This window comes from Urocitellus parryii, chromosome 8 (genome assembly GCF_045843805.1).
Source record: "Urocitellus parryii isolate mUroPar1 chromosome 8, mUroPar1.hap1, whole genome shotgun sequence".
Taxonomy (NCBI): Eukaryota; Metazoa; Chordata; class Mammalia; order Rodentia; family Sciuridae; genus Urocitellus; species Urocitellus parryii.
In genome coordinates this window covers 33853563-33863040 of record NC_135538.1, presented here as the reverse complement: position 1 = coordinate 33863040, position 9478 = coordinate 33853563, and the positions used below count along the sequence as shown (strand labels likewise).

The 9478-nt window shown below is 35.4% G+C and overlaps 2 pseudogenes; one reads left to right on the top strand and one right to left on the bottom strand.

Moving 5' to 3' along the window:
* Positions 1–1341: 1341 nt before the first annotated feature.
* On the bottom strand, positions 1342–1570 carry LOC113176120 (cytochrome c oxidase subunit 6C pseudogene; annotated as a pseudogene).
* A 2523-nt stretch (positions 1571–4093) lies between these two features.
* On the top strand, positions 4094–4466 carry LOC113176471 (large ribosomal subunit protein uL29m pseudogene; annotated as a pseudogene).
* Positions 4467–9478: the final 5012 nt, after the last annotated feature.

Sequence of the window (9478 nt, the reverse complement as noted above, 5' to 3'; positions counted from 1 at the left end):
TATGGCTAAGATTTCATTGGGAAAACAATAGCAGAGAGGAGAGAAGTTGTTTCCTACAGTGGGAACAAACTCTGCTGCAGTAACATTGTAAGAGCATGGCATGGGCAGAGCTTGTGTGGGAGGGAATGTTCCAGAAGGAGGATGAAGAGTTTGATCCAGGCATCATCATCGGGGTCAAGTATAGGATTTGGGATTTGATTCTAAGCATAATAAGTAGCCATTAGAAAGTATTAAGCAAAATGCTGACATGACCTGATTTGGTTATTAAAAGATCACTCTGGCAGAGACTTCTCCATCTACTAAATCCAGGCTAGGCTAATTACACCAGCTCTCCCAATAAAAACAATCAGAACTTCCAGAAAAATTATTTTTAAAAAAATCTTTAAAGCATTGAAAAACCAAAAGTAAACAAGGGACTTTCAGGCCAAAATCAAATAAAAAACAGGAAGCCTGAGAGATCCAAGAAACCAAATAAATACCAAGCAGATAAATCATGAGACCACACTTAGATGTATTACAGTGAAGCTGTGGAGCACCAAAATCAAAGAAAAGCAATTTTAATCCAATCAATCAATAAATAAATAAAAGCTAATGTATTGGTTTTCTAGGACTGCCATTAAAAAAAATGGTTACAAATTGGGTGGCCTTAAACAATGGAGATTTATTCTTGCATAATTCTGGAGGCCAAAAGTCCAAAATACTAATAAGCACAAGAAGAAGAAGGAGGATCTTGTTTCTACTATGTCTTGCACCTGGTGGTTGCCAGCATCCTTGACATTTCTTGGCATGTAAGTGTGCCCTTCCCATCTCCCATGTAAAGTCTCTCTGTCTCCTCTCCTCTTCTTAAGGATACAAGCCACTGGATCTAAGTCTACTCTAAATCTAGGATAATATAATTTTGAGATCTTTAACTAATTACATCTTCAAAGACCCTGTTTCCTGGCTGGGACTGTATTTAGTGTTAGAGCACTTGTGTCGAATGTTCAAGTCCCTGGTTTTGATGCACAGTGCCATTTTAAAGAAGAAGAAGAACTGGGGGGAGGGAGGGAGGGAGGAAGGAAGGAAGGAAGGAAGGAAGGAAGGAAGGAAGGAAGGAAGGAAGGAAGGAAGGAAGGCGCTTCTCCAAGACCTTATTTCCAAATAAGTTCACATTATGGGTTTGTTGTTGTTGTTGTTGTTAATTGTTTATTCACCAAGAAAAACTATTCCTTAGCCCATATATTCATCTTTTATAGTTCAGGAGCACAAGTCAGTACAAACTTCTAAGGACCTCAGTCCCAAGAGGTGATGGTGAAATGGACTAAGATTTTGAGGGATTTAAAAATTCTTTATATTCCCAAATCACTTTACACTCTGAAAGACACCAGCCCTTCTCATCTCCTCAAAATCTTCATGAACTCATAATTTCTGCAGAAATCTGCACATGCCTTCTTCTTTTTTGGTTCAGCCACACCAAATTTATAGAGCTGCAACCCCCAGGGCAACTGTGAATGTTCCAACAGCATGAAAACCGCAGACACCTGGCCCCAAGACCCTGCATCCAAGGTTGCGTCAAAGTGTCTGAAGCCATGGCACTTACTGTCCTCCACACCAATGTTCCTTAAGGGCAGATGAATAAATGGACCTAGATAACATTCTGAAGTTCCAGATAGATATGAATTTTGGAATAATAATATTCAACTCCCTATAGCTTTCCTTCTGTCCCCTACCCCATATTCATGTTCCCACCGTGTGAAAAATACATTATCCCATCTCTAAATCCCTCCGAATCTTAGTCCATGTCACCATCACCTCTAAATCCTAAATCTCATCAACTTTTTAAAGTCTCAGATATTATCATCTAAATAAGATATGGGTGAGACGCTGGGGTATGATCTGTTCCAGAGCAAAATTTCTCTTTCCCTTGTGGATCTGAGAAGTTAAAAAAAAAGAAAGAAAGAAAGAAAGAAAATCTGCTTTCTAAATACAATAAGTCAGGCATAGAATAGGCATTGCCATACCAAAAGGGAGAAAACAGGAAAAAGAAAGTGGTCACTGGTCCCAAACAACCTCCCAGTAGGACAAAATCTACTGTTTCTCAAGGCCTGAGATTAATCCTTGCGGCTCAGCCCACTGTAAAGACCCTGGAGCCCAATTCTATGGCTGCTGTTACTGTATCCAGTTTTGCTTCCAGGATCAATCAATCAATCAATTGATCTATCTATTTTTCTTCCTTCCTTCCTTTCTTTCTTTCATTCCTTTTTCTTCTTTTTTTTTCATTGTTTTTCCTTAAGGGGTATTACGCATCTATCGCTGAGCAATTCTATCAGCTATTTCCTGCCTATGGAATCTCACTGTCAACATCCTTCCTTAATTTTATTCAGTCTCTGTCAGTCTAAACTTGTAGTATTTCTGTAGATATAACATTCTCAAGAACCTTGTGGGTTTCCCATATATTTCAAGGAGGTTCATACCATTAAACATGAGTATTTTCCCACAGGTCCTTCCTGTGTAATCTCATTTCTATTTCTGGTTTCCACTGAGATTTTCAACTGGATGATTCACATGCCTAATCTCTAGCAAAAGGTTTCCAGCCCCACACTGTTTGGTCCAGCACATGTTTTAGCATTTTTTTTTTTTTGCAATATGAATAGGTTGAAAATTTTCCAAATCATAATGTGCTGGCTCCTTTCTGCTTAACAGTTTTTTTCCTCAATTGATCTCATTCCTGTCATATTTTACAACAAGTACTTACAACAAGTAAGTAGGCTGCACCTTCCACTCTGTGATCTGAAATCTCCTTAGCTAAATATCCCAATTCTCACTTGTAGTTGGTTCTTTCTTGCCAATCAAGATACTTCAATCTTGTTCTCGGTACTTTATAGGAAGGAGTGACTTTCCTCCCAAGTCTAATATCATGTCCTTCTTTTCCTTCTAATACCTCACCAGAAGCATCTTTAACATTTATATTTTTTACCAACTGTTTCTTCAAAGAAGCCTATGATTTTTTAATCAAGCACCTTAAAATTCTGCCAGCCTCTACCTGTTATGCAAACTAAAATCACTCTGTATTTTGATATCTGCTTACAGTAGTTTAGAACATCTGTTTAAGTATGTTACAGTAACACCTTACTTTCTGTACCAAAATCTGTATCAGTTTCATAGAGTTGGCTGTAACAATTACACACACTGTGTTGCTTAAATGACAGAAATTTATTCCCTCACATTACTGAAAGCCAGAAGTCTGAATGGAGTTGTCCTTTCTATCTGGAGACATCAAGGGAAAAATCTATGTCATGCTTCCCCTAGCTAGTGGTGGTTATTGGCAATTCTTGGCATTCTTTGGCTTACAGCTGCATTATTCCAATCTCTGCTTCTTGCTCAACATGACATCCTCCTCTCTCTGTTTCTGTGTTCTCTCCTCTTCTTAAAAGGACAAAGTCACTGGTTTAGAGCCCACTCTAAATTCAGAATGACTTTGACTTCAGATCTTTAACCAATTATATCAGCCATAATCCCCTTTCTAAGTCGGATCAGATTTTGAGGTCCTGAATAGATATGAAATTTTGAGGAACATTCAACCCCATACAGATAGGTTACTTTCAAAAGAGGTACAGTAGATTGATTTTCAATAGTAATAAGAGAAGTTAAAAAATAGTGAGTGATGTTTGCTGAAAGAAATGATATACTGAAAGAAATTGACTTCTATCCTAAGCTTAGTAATAATATATATTTTCAAAAAGATCAAAAGTCATTTTCAGGAAACACAGTCTGCTTAATTATGTGGAAAAAAAATAGCAAAATTCCCATTCTGTGTAGAAGAGTCTCAGCCATGGTGACGGCTTCTGGGTGGTCAATAACCCTGAAGGCCTCCACTAGCTGGGGTGTAGGTTTTCTCTTAGTTTGCTTAGAACATACCAAATGTCACATTCTTTCACCATTGTAGATTACTTCACATCACATTGTCAAATAAAATACTAGAAGGATTTTTTGATGAGCCAAAGAATTGAGGTGAAGGAAAAGGAAAATCTGGAGCTGCTTGGACTAGTCAGAAATTAAGGGACAAATGTATGGAAGATTTACATAAACTTTTGTATGTCCTTGTGAAAGAAACATGCTTCACACTCTCAAGCAGGATCCCAAGAGGCAGAGATTGACAATACCAAACCCAGAGTGCTTAGAAAAGGTGGTTGATACCATGGTGCATTAGTAAAGTTTTCGGGAAAGAGAGCACTAAGGCTTCTTCAGAGGGGCCAGGAAAAAGCTAGACCCTGTGCTTGGAGAAGAGACATCTTTGGAAGAAACATCTAGCACAAGTTCAAACAGTGGCCTATAAGATAGTCTTTGTAATGCCTTAGGTGGATCATTTTCTCAGACTGAGACTTGAGAAACAAGCCCACATCAAAATAAGAAAGCAAAGTTTAGAGAAAAAGAAAGTAAAATGTCTTCAGGAAAGGTTTCCATATCTCATTTTCATGTCTTTCTGAAACTCATTCCATCTACCATATCTGACCTGTTAATTAACCATTTGTTTTTCATGCATTATAGTCTGTGTAGAAAATAAATACGTTAAGTGGTTTATAAAGGGGAAAAATCATTTTCAGATAATTACACAATAAGTTTGCTGCCAATAGATGTTCACTTAAGAAAATTCTAAAGAATGTGCTTCAGCAAGAAGGAAAATAAACCTGGATATTAAAGAAAATGCAAAGTACAGAAAAGGTGAAAATAGGTCAGTCAATCTAAATGAACATTGACAGTATATTATGATGATAATAGTAGAATTTTTAAAAAGGTGAAAGTAAAATTGATAATATCTAAAATATGCGAAGTTTATTGAGGAAATATATCCTAATAATAAAAAGTAAAAGTAGTCATTACTTTTAGACTTTGTTGACTTTTAAGAACACACGTAAATTTTCTAGAGTAACCACTAAAAGAAGACTAAAAGTGTATAAATTCAAACAGGAAATAAAAATAATATATGGTGACTTACACACACACACACACACACACATACACAATCAATCAATCAATTCTAAAGAAAATTCTAAAAAATTAAAAATAAACAGAATAGCATATGAGGGGGAAAATAGGACAAAATAAGAGGCTAAATTTACATCAGTTAAATAGACAATATTCACATTAATTTATTTAATAGACTACGTGAACCAGCTACAGGACAGAGATTGTCAGAAAAAAATAAAAAATACAACTGGATGATATTTGTAACAAATACAATTCCAATATAGAAAAATAGAAAAAGAAGGGATACAAAAGAAATACCATGGAAATGCTTACACATCACATTTTTAGGCAAAATGCTTGACAATAAAAAAAAGAAATTTAGTATATTGAGTAAGAGTTTCACTTAAAAGGATAATATAACAATTTTATATTTTGCTTCATATATAAATACTGTTTCAAACTATTATTCAAAATTTTAGTTGAGAGAAAAATAGTTTCTCTTGGAAATTGATGAAGAAACAAGTAGCAATATATAAATAAGACTGTATAAGAGTTGAAATTTGTAAGATGATAGTACTTGGAAAATCAATTTAATAAAATTGGTATAAGACACAAAGTAAACCATTGTTGAATACACAGTCTTTTAAAGAACAAATGAAACATTTAAAACAGTTGACCATATATTGAGCAAGTTTTATCACATTTTAAAGGGCTAGAGTACTATGAAGCACATTTTCTGATCACATCAAATTAAAAATGGCATTAATTTTTTAAAGGTAATTGAAATGATCCCATGCTTATAAATTAAAAAGTGCATTTCTAACTTACCCATGGGTCATTCCTAATTGACTCTTATGGAATACAGTTAAAGTGGAACACAGAGGAAAAAAAATATAACTATATATTTAAAAAATAAGGGCCCAAATTTAGTGAACTAAGTATCTATTACAATTATTTAAATCAAAATCAACAAAATAATCTTAGAGAAGAAAGAAAATAACAAAGAATAGAAAATAATTAAATACAAAATAGAAAGCATCAACTTAGCCAAAAGTTGGCTCTCTGAAGAGTTTAATCAATTTGGCAAAATTCGGTTCCTATTGAATGTGTCTGTTTGCATATGTGCAGGAGGGGCAGAATGGGAGTTAAGAAGTAACTACTACTATGAGAAGTAAAGAGAAATTACTAGGAGCATTTTAGAAGTTAATTAAATATAGGAACAGGACTAATGAGAACAGGATCTGTCAACTGTTAAGGATGGAAGTCTTTCATAGGTCTCTAACCTGCCCAAACCTCTTATAAGTAGTCTCTCAATGAATTGTCTTCATTAGAACCATTTGGAATACTCTGGATATCTTTCTCCCCCACTTTTTGTTTCTCAGGAAGCTGAAACCTATGAATTTTAACCATGGAGTTCCTTGGCCAATGGCTTCCAGTGGGATTCAGTTAAAGTGAAAAACCAGTAGGAAATCAGAAGAATGAAGTCTGGGTATTTATTTCCTTTCTCTCTCTTACCATGTTGTCTCAAACTGAATGATCCCTCCCACGCCCAATTTTCTTAGCTTCCATAAGGAAGTTCATTCTTTTCTCAGACTGCACTCTTGACCTTGTCCCTTCAGACTTAGAGTGTTAAAAAGTCCGTTTGGGGGTTTTGTTCCATCCCTATTGTATATCTAAACCTTGTGCATATCTTTGCATACAGTCTCTCTGTTAAGCTCTCTTCAAATTACTCAATTTGATCATGCCATATGTTACCTGCCAGGACACTGACTGGTAAATGAGGTATCAGTTGATGCTTCTCCAGTTGGGCTGTCAGTGCATATTAATTAATTTTAATGCAAAGGTTTGTGCTTGTTATTCCAATACACTTCTCTCTCACTAAGCAATTTTGACTCCACCAAACTCAGAGAACACTTACCTGTGAAATGAATGGGGAGATGGGCAGCTTTGTCTTACATAAGATTCTCCTGAAGCAAGTATCCATTGATCTCCGCATGTCACACTGCTACATCATCATACTTTGTCAGCTCTATTGTGCTGTAGGGAAGGGAGTATAGACCATGAGTCTGTGTTGGATGGCCATTTCACGTTTCTATAACACGAAAATCCTTAATCTCTTAGTTTACAACTGTTTCAATTTTATGCTCAACTTAGTCATTAATCAGAAAATGTACCCTTCCATGAAATGGTGAAAGCATGAGAGGCATATATACCTGTACCTAAGCCCCAAATCTCTCACTTGCCACAGATGTGCTAACAGCCACATACCAGCACTAATACTAACTATGCTGAAACAGAAGCACACCCAGTTTTTGAAGGAAAAATCACAGTTACCTTGTATTCCGAAATGAATGAGGTTTTGTGGGGTTTTCTTTGTGCTCTATCTATTTTGCAATAATGGAGTTACATAGGGCCAGGCTGAATTTTGGTGTGAAGAAGACAGCTTCCAGCTAAAATATTCTTTCAAACTATCTCCTCCTTTGGGAAGAAATCACTGATTCTGTATCATGCTGTTGATCAACATCCTCTGCCCAAAGCAACCTAAATAATTACTGATTAACATTGATACACATAATTCTCAGACTGCATTTAGACCTGGTTTCCTGGAGTGGAAGAATATAATATATGCCACATTATCAGCCTTTTTAACATTAAACAGACAAGCAAAACAACAAGGTCACAAGTACAGCAGGTCCTGGTGACATCCTAGAATAGAGCCACAGAGGTAAATATGCCGTAAGTAGATGTATGATGAATAAGCAGAGTTAGCATGGCCTGTTCAATGCTCTTCTGAACTCTGACACTCTTTGTTTTGTTCCAAATTTCAGAAAAGAGATCCTTTTCTGAAATCACCTTTAGGCATAGTTGGTGGTTGGTACATATTAGTTAGAATGTGTTTGCCTGCATAAAGGAAAAAATATTCTTACCAAATATTCTTCTATATACAGAAGGAGTTTTTTTCACCAACCAAGAAGACTGGTCCAGGAAAGTAAGTGACTTGAAGAACCTGGGCCTGGCAGACACCCAGACTCACACATTTCTATCCTGCCATGATTAGCATGTCACTTCTTAAGCACAATTGTAACAGTACTACTGGGACCAGACAACACATCTGCATTCCCAACAGGAAGAAGGAGAATAGGACCATAGGTGAGGAAAAAAAAAACAGGCCAGGTCAGTCTCTCCTGTGGTTTCTGATTACCATATTTCACCACATAATCATTGCATATTTTTTGCCCATTTTTTTATTTTTATGTTCTGCAAAAGGGTGGAGTACAACTACTACATGAATCTCTTATAAAATAATAAGTTGCGCCAGTATTATTTAAAAATTATTTTTTACTAAACTGTCTTCGGTGCAAGATTAGGATGCATGGAATAATCCCGAATATATGTTAATGTAGTGCCAATGATTATATGGCAAAATAGGGTGTATTTCATTGGCTAGCCTGGGTCATTTGGCCAATCAGAGCTGCAAGGAACTCTGGGAAGTTATTTCTTTTCTTTTTTTTTTTTTTTAAGAGAGAGTGAGAGAGAGAAAGAGAGAGAGAATTTTTTAATGTTTTATTTTTTTAGTTTTCAGTGGACACAACATCTTTGTTTATATGTGGTGCTGAGAATCGAACCCGGGCCGCATGAATGCCAGGCGAGTGTGCTACCGCTTGAGCCACATCCCCAGCCCCAAGGGAAGGTATTTCTTAAAAACGTTTTTATAGGTGAATTATTACTGTGCATAAAAGTAAGCTTCATTGTGATATATTCATACCTGCACATAGCATGATATGGCCTATTTCTTTCCTGCCTTCTCTCCTTCATCTCCATCCCTACTCTATTGGTCTAGGAAAGTATTTTTAATAGAGAACAATGCCATTATGACAAAATTGGGGTTCTGTTACTACAGAAGAGGAGAAGATACTGGGAAATCAACTAGCAGTATCTAACTTAACTTTCTTTCATATTGTGATGTAACTCACTCCCTGTCCTAGAAGCACATCTTACAGACCTAACCTTGAAGAGTTTACACACAATTGCAGTAGTATTTTTTAGAGTATTTGTGTATTGGGGGTAGAGTGGGGGTGTGGTAGACACTCAATTACAATCTGTATCAAGGTAGTTTATTATTTTTGACAATTTATTTTCTCTTTCTCCCCTGCCAAATTTAATTTTATATATATATATATATATATATATATATATATATATATATATCTCCTCATTGCCATAAAGTTATTAAATATTTTAAAACATTATATAGGAAAGAATGATATATATATATATATATATATATATATTTATATATAATTTATATATAATATAGAGAAAAAATATATATATAGATGGTTTTACTACACCAATACTTGCCCTATTAATGTGCTTGTATATTTCATCTTTTTCTATCATAGTATTCATTGAATTTTATATATCATTTTATGATTAGCAGTCATAAGCATTATACTGTTATTAAAATTTATATCAGAATCATATCTGATAAAATTGATATTTTCTATCTTATACAACTCCTGCCAATCAA